Source organism: Hipposideros armiger, unplaced genomic scaffold, assembly GCF_001890085.2.
Source record: "Hipposideros armiger isolate ML-2016 unplaced genomic scaffold, ASM189008v1 scaffold_738, whole genome shotgun sequence".
Classification (NCBI taxonomy): Eukaryota; Metazoa; Chordata; class Mammalia; order Chiroptera; family Hipposideridae; genus Hipposideros; species Hipposideros armiger.
In genome coordinates, this window is record NW_017732088.1 from 740,537 (window position 1) to 758,567 (window position 18,031).

Here is an 18,031-nt window from a genome sequence, read left to right on the forward strand (position 1 = left end):
GGGGACAGCTGGTGTTGTAGGAACAGGGTCACAGGTGCCCAACCAGTGGATCTATGTTCACTTTGGCTCCAATGAGAAAGACGCTCTTCCCACTAACGAGGTTTATGAATCCGGGCCCCCTCCCGCTTCCTGGCAGCAGAACGTACAGCTAAGCTGCCAGAGAGACTGCAGCCACCCGTGATCAGCTTGGATGTTTCACTGCTGTTCCCAGGGCTGACAAGCAGAGCGACACAACTGCTGGTGGCTCCTAATACTGATGCCAAATCACGGAAGCGATCCCTGCCAGTCCACACTTCTCAGAAATAAAAAATGAGGTGGGGCCCCCAAAACACGCCCCCAGACTCAACCAACCCAGAAAACATTCCGTAATGATGCTGGTTATGAGATAAAATATAATGTAACCTCTTTAAGTATGGAGATCAATAAACACATTCACATCACTGTTGTGAAGATTACAGTATTTTGCATTATATATTGTTGTCCGTATCATTATCACCAGCTCCTAATGTGGAGGAATCGGAATGACACCACAGTGTTGGTCCACAGTATTTATAATTCTTCTTTGCCTTTATAGTTAAGTTCATGTAAAATAAAATGTATGTAATTTTTACTCCATTGCTTTCTGAAAGGACAATATCAAGCTAAAAAGCAACTCTAAATACTGCTGTATGGTAATGGATTATGAAGTGTTCTTATATATGAGAGCTCAAGTTTTTCTTTCAGCGATAGGGTATATACAGTTAAATCACTCAAGTCTTTTATTATGAGACTTGCTGAGCAGTGAATTGTGTTCACTGAACACAAAACATTTGGCCAAACAGTCATCTGGTTAAAACAATTAATAGTAAAACATTCACAAGAGCCTTCTTCAGAGCTGACATTCAACTATGCACTGAATGAATGTTTCCAGTTTTTCAGGACAGTCATTAGTATTAAAAAGACTTTTCAGAGTTGTTTTCAGAGCAGAGAGAGAATTTCCTCGCCTAGCCTCTGCAATGCCCAGCCCTGCCACTCCCGACTCTTGCTAGGCATCGTTGCTCAGGACGGGTAGACAAAGGGTAAACTCTGGGCAGAGAACATTAGTGGATATTAGAACGAAAGAAAGTCAATGCTGCAGGGTCTTGCAGACAGCCGAGTTCTACCTTCCGCTCCACTGCTGAGCAAGAGTGCAGCAGGGAGAGGGCAGGGACTCACTGAAAGCTAGACACCAAGTCAGTGGCAGACCTGGGACTGGGAAGTCCGTTCGAGTTTGAAACAATAAATACTGGGCGTCAGTCCCAACGCACGCCTGCTCCAGGTCTTCCAGCTCTTTTGGAGCGCTAGGCCCATCTGGCCCCGCGCTGATCTCCGGGTGGACTCAGTCGAGCAACTGGCACAACCATGACGACAGCCTTGCAGCAAGGTGCGGGCGGCCTTTTCCTCTGCCAGGGTTAAGGTGAGTAACACCACCTCGGGGCTGAGCAGCCAGGGTGGGAACTGCCACCCCCCCCACTGCGCCAGGCCTGAAAACTAGCGCCGGGACAAACCCCATCCCTCGCACCCACGCAGGACACCCATTCCCTGATCCATGGGGCGGGACCTACCTGTACTGGAGGTCGCGGCTCCCGGTTCAGCAAAGCGGGAGGAACTGCAAATAAGGAGAGCCTCAGGAGGCAGCCTTGCACGCGCCCTTTGCTTTTTCCCAGAAACTGTCCGCCCGGCGCTCCCTTCCCCCAGCCCTTTCGGGCCCAGCGACAAGCCTGGAGGCCCCGCCCCTCTCCTTCCGGCCGTGCAGGGTGGGCACCTCGCGCGCCTTGGACTTGGCCTGCAGTGGAGGCGTACTAGAGCCTCTGATCCAGAAGGATTTGGAATGGGGCGCTCTAGTCGGTCAATCACCTTCATTTCACAGATTTGGAGTCACAGGCGCAGAGAATAGGTGGACCCCTAAAACTACAGTGCGCGCAAAGCCTGAGTCGTCTTGCTTGCCTTTCCAGAGTCTCCCTGCTGTGCTCCTATTTATGGTGGCTTATCAAGGTTTGCTGCAACTGAACTTCTTCCACATGTTACAAAGAAGGACCAAAAAGTGTACTCAATTAGTATGTGCGATGGAAACCCAGAGCAGAGGAAACAGTTGGGAACCAGAACAAACAGCACATATAATGTATAAACATTGAAAAATGGGAAACTGAGCAGTACTGTAGTTATTAGAGGTGAAAAATATTATTGTAGTCTAACGTCAAAAGGGTAATAAAAGAAGCAATTTGTAAAACTAAGGATCAACAAAAAGAAAAAGGTTTCATACTTTTGCCCCGGAATTCTTTCCACCAGACACTCTGCCCCTATTTGTCTGCTTAGAAAACTGCTACTCTTTGTTTTTGACTCAGTTTACATATTACCTCATCTGTGAATCCTTCCCTGTCTTTCCCAAATAAATGGATACTCTCGTTTTCCATGGATTCATTATGCCCGATGAAACCGGTATAGGTCTCAAGTATCCCGCACCACTCTGGATCTTAATTCCTGGCTTTGGGTGCCTGTGTCCTCCAATGAACAAGTAGCTTCTTGAGAGCAGAAAATTTGTATTTTTCAAATTTATTTTCCAAGACCCTAGCATAGAACCTAACATATAGTATTTGTTTAGTGAATATTTGTTGAAAATGGCCTAGAACCAGTGGGTAGACAGAAAAAAAAGGGGGGGTATAGCTAGGGTGTGAATTCATATACAGAGGAATAACTGAATAAAGTGAGATTCTAGACTCAGGTTAGTGTTCATGCAACAAACATTAATGTGTACCTACTGTACACGAAGTGCTATCTTAAGCCCTGGGTATAAAATGATAAGCAAAACCCAGATGGAGTCTTTGGCCTTATGGAGTTTAAAGAACAAATAGGAATTGGCCAGGCAAATGGGAAAAGAAACATTCCAGACAGAACGAGCAGCATGATCAAAGTCCCTGTGATAGGAAGGAGCGTGGCAGTAGCGACTAGAGTGAAAAAAATCAATAAAGGTAAAGTAAAATGAACAGATAGGAAGTACAGAAAGAAGCAAGAGGTTGATAGATTAAAGCCTGTTTAAGAGCTGGAAAAAGAAGCCAGTTTTCTTAGTAATAGTAACTAGCATGTATTAAACCTGCACTGCATACCAAACATTGGGTTGTTTTGTAACAAACACTTCAGGTAGATAATATTATTATTCCAGCTTTAGGAGTAATGAAAGTAGGGCATGGAGAAGTTCAGCAATTTTGCCAGCATCACACAGCACTTAAGTTTCAGGGCTGAGATTCAAACCTCGGTAATCTGGTACCAGGCGGAAGAGCAGGAACTGTAATAAAAGCACAAGGAAAAACTACAAAGAACTCTTTCACAAGCTACTGGGTTGTCGGAAAAGTCATGGCGTTTTTTGTCTATGTTTTTTGTTGCAAAAATGCGTCATGACTTCTCCAACAACCCAATATATTCATTGTTCCCTGGTAGTTAGCATCTCTGAGAAACAATACTAAGAGCTTCAAGAACCAATACCCTGGACTTGAATATTAGTGCTCTAGACAGAAGACTTTGACGTAGACATTGGTTGGTATTGGCGCCTTTGGTAGGTGATGCCATCAAGCAGCAATGATCTTAACATTAGGCAGCAGGAGTAAGCCAGAGCGGAAGAGGAAGGACACAGTAGATGCCCTGAGTGCTACTTTGTGGAGCACGTGTGTGAGACCTTGGGCAAAGGACTTCACTTCTCTGACCCTCATTTTCCTATTTCACAACTGGGCATAATAATAGTATCTATATCACAGCCATGTGATGATTAAATGAGACAATATATGTGAAGTGCCTGGCTGTATCTGTCACACAGTAAATGCTCAGTGAGTATGAGCTGCTATGATGATGGATATTACTATTATAATAATGCATTTTAGTGACTGAAGTAGGGGAGGCATGACCAACCAGGGAAGATGTGATTCAAATACAGTTTGAGGAAGGTTACATGGAATATCAGATACATATTGAGTGGATGGTGAGACAAAAGTTTATTGCCTCTTCTTTGCATCAGTTGCATCCTTTTCCCCTCATTTTATTCTGTGCTGTAATTGTTTACTTGTTGTTTTCCCTTATTATGATGTGTGTGTGTGTGTGTGTGTGTGTGTGTGTGTGTGTGAAGCTGCCAGAAGTGCTGGCACAGAGTAGGGACTTAAAGAATATTCATTGAGTAAGTGCATTAATGTTCAAATTAAAAGCAATAGGTACAAATGTGCTATAAAATAAGTTGGAAAAATGATAGTATCTGGGTCCACTTATGGCCTTCCTGTGTTTCCAGAACACACCAGACTTGCTCCTGCTCTGCTTCCAATAATATAATCTGCTCATCTATAATAAAATGTGTCTCTGCCTGCACTGATAACACTACATGCCAAGGGTTGGCAAATTTTTTTGGTAAAGGGTCAGATAGTAAATATTTCAGGTTTGTAGAGCACATAGTCTTTTTCTGCCACTACTTAATTCTACCTTCATTGAGCAAAGGTAGCCACAGACAATACTGAAATGATGAGTGTGGATGTGTTCCAATAAAACTTTATTTACAAAAAAGGGCAGGTGGCAGAATTTGGCCTAAGGGCATCTAATTTGGCAACCCCTGCCCTAGACCAAATTACCACCATCTCTTGCATGGACTATTGTATGTGAATAAGGTGTGGGAGCCAGCACCTTTGACCAACATGTACATCTTGGTTTTATCAGCATCTTAATGAAGATTTCATGCTCTCTAATCTTGTTCATATCCTGAAGAGTTGGAGAAAAGTGATTAAAACTATGTTGTAATTTTGAATTTTGATTTGTCAAAATGATACTTAAAAGAGCCAACTACTAGTGATCTTTGAAAAGGTAAAAAATGCAGGAAACAGACAAAATGAAGACATAATAAAATTAACTTTGATTATGTAACTAAAAGTGATTTTTATCCAGAAAATAAATATTCTGGACACATTGCCATGTTGAATTTGGCAGAGGCTTCGGCCTATGACAATTCTACTACATACTTTATATGGAAACAAATAAATGCTAAAATTTTAAAGAAATCATTTAGGCCATGCAAAATTTTCCTCGTCTACCAATCGACAAATTTGTTAAAAGTTGAAAGTGTATTAATGTGTCTGAGAATATGAAGAGGATGTGACATTTCCAACTCAATAGACATATGATTCAGCACAAACTCAGTAGCCTTTGGAATGATGATAATGTTGTATGTCTTGATTGTGATGTTGGCTACACAGTGTCTACATTTAAAAAAATTTATTGGGTAACAGTGTGTTTTTCCAGGACCCATCAGCTCCAAGTCAAGTAGTTGTTTCAATCTAGTTGTGGAGGGTACAGCTCAGCGGCCCATGTGGGGATCAAACCGGCAACCTTGGTGCCATGAGCTCTGCACTCTAACCACCTGAGCTAACCGGCTGCCCCCACAGTGTCTACACTTGTGAAAACTCATTGATCTGTACAATTAAGGTCTGTACACTTAACTGTGTATAAAATACACCTTGATAAAAATTAAGTTGAAACAAAGGATACTACTTGGTAGCTCACAGAATCATGATGAGGTATGGAGAAACACGCATGGAGCTGAGATTCCAGGTTCGACAACCAAAAATTCACTGCACGACTGGTGTGGTGAGGAAACCTCTATTCATATTACGAAACACTATGAATACCACTGCTACGACTGCAACAGAAACTTACTTTAGTCAATAATATTGATGGCTGCCACTTCTGTGTCAATTTGGCAATTATTATGGCTGCTCACAGAGAGAGCATGAATGTAAGAGCATTTTGTGATCAAACTCTGTCACAACCATTGTCAGTTTAGTTATTCTTATATTATGTGATTCTAAATAGTTTTTAACCTTATTTGAGTAGATTTATTCCATGTGTGTACTATATTATAAATGGCTTTGAATCCACTTTGGATTTGAGTCAAGAAATGCATAAAACAATGGAAAGGTATATGGTAGTCACCAAATCATATTAATTTTTCTCTTATTACCTATTACTTTCTTTTCAGTTTTACTGCTGGTGAGGCAAAGACACTGGCATCTGACAAACCTAGGTTTTGATCCTGGTCCCTGTGCATTACGAACCCAAACCCTTCTTGGAGTTTCCTTTGTTTTGCCACTTCCCAACTTCCATGAGTCTTCCCTAGATTAAATATTCCCTGTTGCTTCAACTGTTTCTCATAAAATGAGTTGGACTACCATCACATGCCAACAGGAAAAATTGTGTCTTCAAGAGATTGGAGGCCAAGTTCCCAAATGATATCCTGTCCACTCAGGAGTCAGGCTGATGTCAGCCAAGGTCCTCTCCTTCCAGTGTGGCCTAAGATTTCCTTGGGTTCCATAGGGTATTACCAGCAGTGCTGGGCCCAACTTCTCCAGTACACTGACTTTGTAGGTAAGAGACTCAGGGTCTCTGGAGTTCCAGAGCATTCTAAGCACTCAGGATGCTCTTCATTTATACCCCATCTTATCCAAATCATCTGTACATCCGAGAGCGGGACCTCTCCAACAGAGCAGTGCAAATACCCCTGCATGGCCGCTGCTTTGCCCATACATTTACTACAAGCTCTCAGCAGCCAAAGACCACCCCCAAAGTGAAGGTGGGTGGTCCCCACTATAAAGTCAGCCTCTCTGGGGTATAGGGGCACCACATCCAGCTTCAAGGCATTTTCCTATTTAAAAATTTTTTATTAATGGAAAAATTCAAATCTACACCAAAGCAGAAAGAATGTTATAATGATCCCCATATACCTTTCACCCAGCTTCAACTATTCCATTCATGGTAAATTTTGTTTCACGTAGATATTTTGAAGCAAGTCTCTTATATTTAATGATTTCATCTGTAAATTTTTCAGTATGTAGCTATAAAATATGAGGACTTTTTATTTGACATAACTATGATACCACTGTCACACCAAACATATGTCCTAAATATCATCAAATATTCAGTCAGTATCCTAATTTCCAGTCGTCTCATACATGTGACAAATGTTTTCTCTTTTTTAGTTTGTTTGATTTGACCCCAATAATATCTAGAATTTGAAATTGGTCTGTTTGTCTTTTAAATCTTGTTGAATATAGATTTCTTCTCTCTCTCCCTCTCTCTCTCCTGTTTTAATTTTTTCTGGCCATGTGTTTGTTGAAGGATGTTTATCTGTATTTTCCCAGCCTCAATTTTGCTGATTATTTGTGGGCATGTTTTAAACACAGATTTATTGAGATATAATTCACATACAGTTCACACATTTAAAGTGCACAATTCAATGAATTTTAATATTGTGTTGTCGGGAAAGTCATGACACATTTTTGCAATGAAAAACACAGAAAAAATATGTCATGACTTTTCTGACAACCCAATACATTCACAGAGTTGTGCATAGACCATCACAGTCAAGTTCTGAACATTTTCATTACCCCACAAAGGAACTCCACACCATGTAGCCATGATCTCCCAACCCCGAACTCCACTACTGGCAACCACTAATTTACTTTCTGTCTCTATAGATTTGCCTATACTGATCATTTCATATAAGTCAAATCATACAATGTGTGGCCCTTTGTGCCTGGATTATTTCACTCAACCTGATGTTTTTAAGGTCAATTCATGTTGTAGAATATATCCATACTTCATTTCTTTATATGACCAAATAATATTCTACTGTATTAATACAACCACATTTTGTTTATCCATTTGTCAGTTGATGGACATTTATGTTGTTTTCACTTTTTGGCTTTTGTGAATAATGCTGCTATGAACATGTGGGTACAAGTTTTTGTGTGGAAATACGTTCTCATTTCTCTAATAGTGGAATTTTTGGGTCATGTGGAAACACTGTTTAACCGTTTGAGGAACTGCCAGACTGTTTGCTACAGCAGCTGCACCATATTACATTCTCACTAGCAATGTATGAGGGTTCCAGTTTCTTCACATCCTTGCCAATACTTGTTATTATAATATATATTCTTTTAATTATGGCCATCCTAAGGGGAGTGAAGTGGTATCACATTGTGGTTTGGATTTGCAGTTCCCCAAGGACTAATGATGTTGAGATCTTTTACGTGCTTATTGGCCATTTGTAAATCTTCTATGGAGAAATTTCTGTTCAAATCCTGTGCCCATTTTAAAATTGGGTCATTTGTCATTTTATTATTGAGTTGTAAGAATGCTTTACATATTCTGGATACAAGACTTTAGTAGATATATAATTTGCAAAAATGTTCTCCCTTTCTTTGAGTAGTCTTTTCACAGTCTTGATGGGGTCCTTTGAAGCACAAAGTTTTAATTTTAATGATGTCCAGTTTATTCCTTTTGTTGCTTGTGCCTTGAAGCTTGCTTTTCATAACTAAGAAACTATTGCCTCAACGAAAGTCATGAAGCTTTACACCTATATTTTCTTCTAAGGATTTTATAGTTTTAGCTCTTACATTTAGATCTTTGATCCATTTTGAGTTAATTCGTGTATATGGTGTGATGTAGGCATCCAACTTAATTCTTTTGCATTGTGGGCATGTTTTTAATGTCTTGTTTTTAAGTAAAAAAATATCACATAAGCAAGTTCTCCCTCAGTTCAGTTTTCTCATCTCAAAATAACTTGAGATATCATTAACATTTGGTAGGAGCCAAAGCTTAATGATCATTCTACCCCAAAGATCTTTCTTCAGAAGCCAGAACTGATATCTCTGACTTGAAGATAAATTTTATTTTCTCCTTTTCTGGTTCAATTTTTTTAAAAAAATTGAGTTTTGGGCTGGCCAAGTGGCTCAGTGGTTAAGAGCTCGCTCAAGAGTGCGAGCTCTGAGCAACAGCATTTCGAGTCCCAGCCCGAGCTGAGCTGCCGCTGAGCTGCCAACAGGTGGCAGGATGGCTCAGCTAGAAAAAAAATTGAGTTTTGTTGAGGTATAACTGACATATAACATTATATTAGTTTCAGGTATACAGTGTAATGATTCCATATTTGTATATATTGTGAAATGAGCACCACAACAAGTCTAGTTAACATTTATTACCTATACATAGTTACAAATTATTTTTCTTGTGATGAGAACTTTTAAGTTGCTACTCTTTTAGCAACTTTCAAATATACGATACAGTATTATTAATTATAGTCACCATGCTGTACATTATATCCCCATAACTTATTTATTTTATAACTGGATATTTATACCTTTTGACCTTTTGACCCTCTTTACCCATTTCGCCCACTCCCACACCCCTGAATCTGTGAACCACCAATCTCTTCTCTGTATCTATGAGCCTGTTTTTGATTTTGTTTTTAGATTCCACGTATAAGTGAGATCATACAGTATTTGTGTTTCTCTGTCTCACTTATTGCACTTTGCATAATGCCCTCATGGTCCATTCATGTTGTCACAAATTGCAAGATTTCCTTCTGTCATGGCTGAATAATATTCCACTGTATGTATGCACCAAATTTTCTTTTTCCCTTTGTCTGTCAATGGACACTTAGGTTATTTCCATGTCTTGGCTATTGCAAATAATGCTTCAGTGGACATGGGTGGTGCAAATATGTTTTTGAGTTAGTGAATTCCCCACCCCCTTGGGATAAATACCTAGAAGAGGAATTGCTGGGTCATATGATAGTTCTACTTTTAGTTTTTTTCTGTTTACTTTACTCATTCAGATCTTTAGATTCTACATATAAGTGAAATCATGTAGTATGTGTCTTTCTCCATCTGACTTATTTCACTTAGTATAATGTTCTCTAGGTCCATCCATATTGTTGCAAATGGTAAGATTTCATTTTTCTTTATGGCTGAGTAATACTCCATTGTATAAATGAACCACAGTTTCTTAATCCAGTCATCTACCAATGGGCATTTTGGTTGTTCCCAAGTTTTGGCTGTTGTAAATAGCACTGCAATGAACATAGGGGTGCATGTATTTTTTTGAATTAATGTCTTGGATTTCTCTGGATAGATACCTAAGAGTGGAATTTCTGGGTCATAAGGTAGTTTCATTTCCAGTTTTTTGAGAAAACTCCATACTGATTTCCATAGTGACTGCACCAATCTGCAGTCCCACCAACAATGCACAAGGGCTCCCTTTTCTCCACATCCTCACCAACACTTGTTATCGCTTGTCTTTTCCATAATAGTTGTTCTATCAGGTGTGAAGTGATATCTCATTGTGGTTTACACAAAATCTTAAATTTGTGTGTAACACAAATACAGAAAAGTGAACATATCATAAGTATACAACTCAGTGCTGTTCACAAAATGAACACAACTACTCGTATGCAGCCTCAAATTAGGTCAAGAAATAGAACATTACCAGCACCCCAGGAGACTTCCTCAGGATAACCAATATCCTGACTTATCAATATAAGTTAGTTTTTCTTTATATAAATGAACACACACACACACACACGAATATACGATGTTTGGTTTTGTCTTCACTCCCTCAATATTACATTTATGAGATTCATCCTTAATATTGTGTACAGCACCAGCTCATTCATCCTCATTGCTGTATAGATTTTCACTGTGCGACTATGCCAAAATTTGTTCATGCATTTTTCTGTTGATGGGTATAAAGTTTGTTTCCAGTTTAGGAATGTGATGTATAGTACTGCCATGGACACTCTTGTACATGTCTTTTGTAACACATGTGCATGCATTACTGTTAGGTACATATGCCTAGGAATAGAATTGTTGGCTCATGGAATATGCATATGGTCAGCTTCAGTAGATACTGTCAAATTGTTTTCCCAGGTGCCTTGCAGGGGCATCTATTCTCCTTAAGGTCCCCTACTACTTTTTGCCATTAGACTCATAACCAGGATAGGATATCAGTAGAGGAAAGAATCCAAAGGCTTAGGGGGATAGGAATGATGGAATGATTTTATCATATGAAATTTCTACACTCATCATCACCACTATCACTCCCCACAAATACACTCTATCCCCCATAGTGGCCCAGAGAACATGCTCTTCCCTGAGGCTTTGAGAAATATGTTAGTATGAGGAGTGCTGGTGTGACTGATACACCAGTGCTCCTTTAAGAACCCAGTTTTAAGCCCTAAGAAGTTCACAGACCCAAAGCTTTGTGATTAAATGGGAGGCTAGGTCCCTTGAAGAAAGACCCTGCAGCATTTCCATAAATACATACCGTAATTTTTTTCCCAAAACTTCTCCAAAGGGACCTTTGGCCATTCACCATGGTAGCAGCACTGGAGGAAAAGGAAATAGTCACACATTTGGGGGGATACTAGACACTGTCTTTGAATCAATGTTAATTTCTGAGGACCCAAATCTTCACTATGATCCATGAGTCTAAATGTGGGCTTATGGTGATAAATATGGTGAACGGAGTTTTGGCCTGTTTTTGAATCACAGTGGTTAAATAGGTAAGATAACCCATCCTGTGGTTATTCTTCCCAGTTTTTGAATACATAGTTGGAGTAGACACATTCAGACAGTGGCAGCAGAATCTCCACATTTGCTCTCTGATCCATGAAATGAGAGTTGTTGCAGGAAGAGCCACATATAAGCCTAAGGATATTTCCCTTCATACCAAGATAATAATCCAAAAGCAAAGCTTAATGCTTGTGCGAAATGTACACAGTAGTGACACCATCAGACTTAAAATAAATGGGGGAGTTGATACCTCTCACATCCTCATTTAACTTCCCGGTTTGGACTGGGAGTGACTCTCTAATAACCCGCTTGCAGAATTGTTGTTTCTTTACCAGTCACTTTGAGCTCTGCTGGCTTAGAGGTCTTATTTTCCAAGGGAGAAATGCTTTCAGCAGGGGACACACCAGTGGTTCCATTGAATTGGAAGTTGAGACTGCTACCTGCTATTCGGTATTTGGAGGTGTTTATTCCACTGAACCAACAGACAGGAATGGGGGGATACTCTACTAGCTGGAGTGATTGATCCTGATCTCCAAGGAAAATTGGGTTGCTGCCATACAAAGGGGTCAAGGAAGATTATGGCTGGCATCTGGGGGATTCTCTGGGAGCAGCTCTATATTACTGCTGTGCCCAATAGTAAAAATTAATGGAAAACTACATCAAGCAGAAAACAGGCAAGACCATTAAGGATTTCAACTTTTCAGGAATAAAACTGTGGGTCTCCCCACCAGGTGACACAAGCTAGGGCACAGGATATATGAATGAGTAGTGGAAGAAGGATGCTTTAGATATTAACTACAGTCTCAGAACCGGAAGCTGTATGTATAGAAATGAGACATAGTTTCTTTGTTAGTTTGTTTTGTATGTATTATATATAAATTACATGCAAATATTGGACTGATTTCTTTTTCTTTCTCCTCTTCTTATTATTTTAGAAAAATATTGTTGAAGGTTAACTTTACAATTTAGTCTTTAGGTAACAGAATTTTCAGATGGGGCTGTAACTGATTTTAGGAGAAATCAACATAGTCCAGAGATGTATACAATGACGATTGGGACTTTGTCACTCCTCCTTTGGAGGAGACTGTGACAGTACTTTGTTTGTATGAAGTACAGTTGCATCTTGTTAAGAAAATAAAAAGATAATTGAAAATACATGTACAGGTATGTATAGATGCCTACTAGCCAAATGGGTTGACTGTACTGGTTATTAAGAAATTGTCTCTGAGATTCAAGCCCACACTGAGTATTCTGCCTTGTGATGTTGGGGCTCATAGCATGGACACCACATTTATTCTCTGCCTGCTGGCACCCTGGTAGGCTTTGCCGATAAGGAGTGCTAGAGCAGCATCAATTCCTGGTGGGAGAAGCTGCTGCATCCAGTTTGCAGTTGTCCCCATGTTTCCAGAGCTAACCTCCTTGCAACCCATCATCTACTTCACCACCAGCTGCAAGTACCCCCTCCTCAGAGGTCTCCCATTGGTGACCCTCCTCTGCACTCAGAGACAGGAGCATCAGCAGGCCTTGCCCCATCCTCAGAGGTCGGAGTTTCATATCTGTAGGACATTTCCTCTAAGCTTCTAGCATTTAGTGATTCCAAACTCTTCTCTTTGTTTTCCAGCCCTAAGGGTGGTAGCTGCTTCCGGTTGTTATTATATCCATGATAACTCATTGATCTCTTTTTGCCTTTTTATTGGTCCCATGCTTGCTTGACAATTCCTTATATTAATTTGCTTATGATAGAACAGTTTGGTGTGGCTTCTGTCTCCTGACTGGACCTTGACTGATAGCAGCAATTTATAGATATGCCAACAATGTAAAAGAATGTCCTTTGTTACCCAAGCCTGACAACAGAGTTGTTAGTAATTGTCAGGTTTGGGCACTTTTTTTTCTTTTTTTCTTTTCTTTTTTTTTTTTTTTAAGCTGAGCCATTCTGTCACCTGTTGGCAGCTCAGTGGCTGCTCAGCTCAGGCCGGGAATTGAACTGCTGTTACTCAGAGCTTGCGCTCTTGAGTGAGCTCTTAACCAACTGAGCCACTCGGCCGGCCCCTGGGCACTTTTTTTTCTAATCTTGGCTTTTTTTTGGTGAATGTGTGTGGTATATCACTGTATATTTTTTTCTTTTTAAATTATTTTTTTTTTGCTTACAGTTGACATTCAATATTATTTTATATTAGTTTCAGATGTACAGTATCATGGTTGGGCAGTTATATAATTTATTCAGTGATCCCCTGATTAGTCTAGTACCCACCTGGCACTATACATAGTTATTACAATATTATTGACTATATTCCCTATGCTGTACTTTACATCCCTGTGACTAACTCATTGGGTTTTAATTTAAAATTTCCAGATGATTTATAATGTCAAGCATCTTTTTATAATTTTAGTGGACATGTGAAGATCTCTTTTAGTAAAATATCTGAGTTTCATATTTGGTTGCCTTGTTTAATTTTCTTATTATAGTCCTTCATGTATTCTAGATATGAACACTTCTATTGCATATGCAGCAAAACTCTTCTCTCATTTTGTGACTTGTTTTCCACTCTATTAATAGTATTTTTGAATGGATAACCATTATTTGTTAATTTTAATGTAATCCAATTTAACAATCCTATCCTTTATGAACAGATAGTCCTTTCTATGTTCTGTTTAAGAACTCATGGTCACGATAGTCCTCCCTCATATTCTATAAGCTTTATTATTTTGTCTTTCACTTTTAGATATACAGTCTACCTATAATTGTTTGTTTCTTTGTTTGTTTGATATGGCAGGAGTAGGGCCTCATTTCATTTTCTCCCAAGTGGATATCCCATTGATTCAGCACCATTTATTGAAAAGACCATCCTTTCCCTATTGTTCGGTAATAAATCCAGTATCTGTATATGCATATGTCTGTTTCTGGACTCTCCATTCCATTCCAATGGGCTATTTGTCATCCTTGTACTAATACCTCAAGTCTTAATTAAACTAGCTTTATAATCTTCCTTGCTAACGCATATTCCACCTTGTTCTTCTTCAAGGATGGCTTGGCCATGTTCATTTCTATGTAAACCATCAGCTTGTCAAATCTCACAAAATAAGCCTGTGGGGATTTGGGTTGGGATTAAATTGCATCTATTGGATCAATTTGGAGAGAATTAACACTTTTGTCATATTGTTTGCTAGCCCATTAATATGAGTGCTGGATACATTCCAGTTGCTCTTCCAGAGCCATCATTATTTTTCACCCTACCCAATGTTCTAGGCATATGGACTATGTCAGTGGAATTTCTTGCCCCCTGGCTTCTGATTAGGTGTGGCCAATGGGGTAACCCAGAAGGAGATCACAGTGAGTGAGGAGGGTGAGGTCAAAGTATTTAATCCTCTGAGTCTCTCCTTGAAAGGTTGTCTAGGCTGGCCTCACCTGAAGCGTACTGCTTATTTTGAAGCATCTATCTCTACAGGACTCACTGCTTTTGAGTTCTGATAACTGTTTCCTCTCTTTTTCTGTACTGGACTAGGATTGGTAACTGCAACTCCACTGTTATTAGCCCTAGGTCCTATAGTATCCTTGTGGTTCCCCTAAAATTAACCTATACCTTTGTAAATAGTTACTTTATAAATACCCCCTCCCAAATTAAGCTACTTTAATAATCCTTTTCCTATGGGAATTCTGATCAATGCAATGGTATATCCTTCCGTTTATTCAGATCATCTTGAATTTCTCTCAATAATGTTTTTCGTTTTTGTGTGCAGTTCTTGTATATCCTTCATTTGACTTATTCCTATATCTTTGATAAATTTTGATTCTATTGTTAATGGTATGTTTTTAAATTTTCAGTTTTATTTATTTTCTGCTGGCATATAGAAAAACAATTGAGACTTATATTGATTTTAATAATCAGCTTTTAATTCTAAGAATTAGTAAATTAATTTGGATTTTCTATGTACAAAATCATATAGTTACAAATAATGACACTTTTATTTCTTAATTTTCAATTCTTGTGTAATTTATTGCTACTTCTTACTTTATTTAAGTGGTTAAGGTTCCCAATACAATGTTGAATAGGCATACTGATAGCATTTATTCTTGTCTCCCATCCAACCTTAGAGGGAACACTTCCAATATTTCACCATTAAGTATAATACACACTATAGGTTTCTGTGGTTACCCTTTATAAGATTAAGGCAGTTTCCTTTATATTTGTAGTTTGGCAGGGTTTCTAAGAAGTATTATTATTAATTAATATCTACCATTTTAGTAACTTTTCCATTTGTTACATTTCTTCTTTGCCCCCGACCCCATTTTTCTGCCTTCTCTGGTTTTAATTAAGCATTTTATATGATACGGTTTTATTTCCTTTCTTAGCATGTCAGTTATACTTCTTTTTAAATTTTCTTTAGTGGTTGCCCTAGAGTTTGTGTAATACATATTTTTTAACTAATCTGAAGCCACCTTCAAATAACATTGTACTTCTTTGCATGGAGTGCATAAACCTTGTAATAGATATCCCAGTTTCTTCCTATGATTTTTCTTCCAGCCATCACACTTTCTATATGCTATAATCACTAACACACGCTTCCTTTGATCACTTTAAACAACCGTTTTTAGAACAGTTAAGAACAAGAACACTTTTTAAAAATTGTTTTACCTTTATCTACTCATTTTCTGATGCTTCCCTTCTGGGTGGAGACCCAAGTTTCTGGTGTATGTCATTTTTCTTCTTCCTGAAGAAATTCTTTTAACATTTATTACAGGGCATATATCTGCTGGTGATGAATTCCCTCAGTTTTTGTTTCTCTGAAAAAGTATTTATTTCTCCTTTACTTTCGAAGGATAATTTTACTAGATATAGAATTCTAGGTCGTGGGTTTTTCTATTTCAATACTTTAAATATTTCACTCCACCCTCTTACTGCTTTCATGGTGACTGATGAGAAGTTCTCTGTTATTTTTATCCTTATTTTTTTTAAAAGAAAGGTGTTTTTCCTCCCTGGTTTCTTGAATATTGAATATATATATATATATATATATATATATATATATATATATATAGAGAGAGAGAGAGAGAGAGAGAGAGAGAGAGAGAGAGAGAGAGAGANAGAGAGAGAGAGAGAGAGAGAGAGAGAGAGACAGAGAGAGAGACAGAGAGAGAGAGATGTAATTGACTATCTATTCAAATATATATATATGTTTCCCTCTGAGCTTCCTGAATCTGTTTTGGTGTTTTTCCATAATTTTTGAAAATCCTTAGCCATTATTACCTCAAATAGTAATTCAGGTCCTTTTTCTTTACTGTCTGCTAACCAATTAAGTGTATGTTATACCTCTTGAAATTGACCCATTGTTCATAGGTGTTCAATTCTGAATTAAAGAAAACATTTTTATATATATGCATTTCAGTTTGAGATGTTTCTCTTGACCTACCTTTACATTCACTGATTCTCTTTTTGGCCATGTCCAGTCCAATGCCCATCAAAGGCATTGTCTTTTTTTGTTACAGTGTTTTTGATTTCTTGAATTTCCTTTTGATATTTTTGTAGGGTTTCCACTTCTCTGCTTCTATTTCCCATCTATTCAAGAGAATATTGTCTACTTATTCCATTAGAGCCCTTAACATATTAATCACATCTGTTAATTTCAATTTTTTTTCATATCTAAGTCTGGTTCTGATACTTGTTTTGTATCTTCAGATTGTTTTTTGTCTTGCCTTTTAGCATACCTTATAATTTTTTCTCTTGAAAGCCAGGCATGAAATATTAGATAATAGCACTGAGATAAATAGCCTTTAGTGTGAAATTTTGTTTTAATTTGGCTAGGAGTTAGGCTTAAAATTTGCAGAAGCTGTGGGTGTCAAAGGCTTCAAATTCTTCTTGATCAATTGTTCTTAGTTTTTCTCTCCCCTTTGTCTTTTGTATGCGTAAGAACTACTCATCAGATAGAGTTTGTATCTTACGGATCTTTCATCTATAATCCCCTCTTCTTTCACTGGAGCCTATTGATATGGTGTTAAGGTGTGCGACTCGGGATGCATTCTGTAATCTTATGATTAAATCTCAGTTTTTTAGTGAGCCTGTGCCCCTGCACTGTGACCTTAACAACATTTGATAGCTTCCCTCTCTTGGTAGGAAGGGAAAGCATGAGAGGGCTGAAATCAGACAAATGCCCTTTCCCAAGATTGGATAAGACTCTTATAAAGTCTTTTCTCCTGGACAGCAGATCTTTGTTACAGAGACAACTCTGTTTGGAGAACACTCTTTTATGGACAATGCAATGTTTACTCTCCCCTCCCCTGCTAGAACCATGTGGAAATTGTTTTGACTCTTTACCATATGAATCTGGTAGGATTCATGGAGGTAAAAATCATTGAAAGTCTGGGTTCCCCTTAAGACTGTGAACCCCAAGGACTTCTTCCTCTCAGGATAGTCCATACTTATCCTCCAGCAATTCATCAAAATTACCATTTAGGTAAATGGAGTTTCTGCTCCAGGTAAATAGATCGTGACTGTGCCCCTCTAGATCTGCCAGTCTCTCCAGGTTTGGGGGTGGCAGTTTACCCTGCATCCTAAGTTGTCTGATGAGTCCAAAAAAAGTCACTGCTTTTCAATTTGGTCAGTATTTACTTGTTGCAAGGAGGGGAATGACTACTTTCAAGCTAT

At 38.7% G+C, this 18,031-nt stretch overlaps 2 protein-coding genes across 2 annotated transcripts in view; one reads left to right on the top strand and one right to left on the bottom strand.

Annotated features, from left to right (window-relative positions):
• Window positions 1-1,720, bottom strand: part of TMLHE (trimethyllysine hydroxylase, epsilon) — a 61,747-nt gene extending 60,027 nt beyond the window's left edge. The window contains 1 exon segment of the mRNA XM_019627630.1: window positions 1,584-1,720. The gene's annotated coding sequence lies outside the window, so the exon portion shown is untranslated.
• SPRY3 (sprouty RTK signaling antagonist 3) overlaps window positions 1,107-18,031 on the top strand; it is an 86,359-nt gene continuing 69,434 nt past the window's right edge. Inside the window, exon 1 of the mRNA XM_019627628.1 lies at window positions 1,107-1,435. The gene's annotated coding sequence lies outside the window, so the exon portion shown is untranslated. The remainder of the gene's footprint in view (window positions 1,436-18,031) is intronic.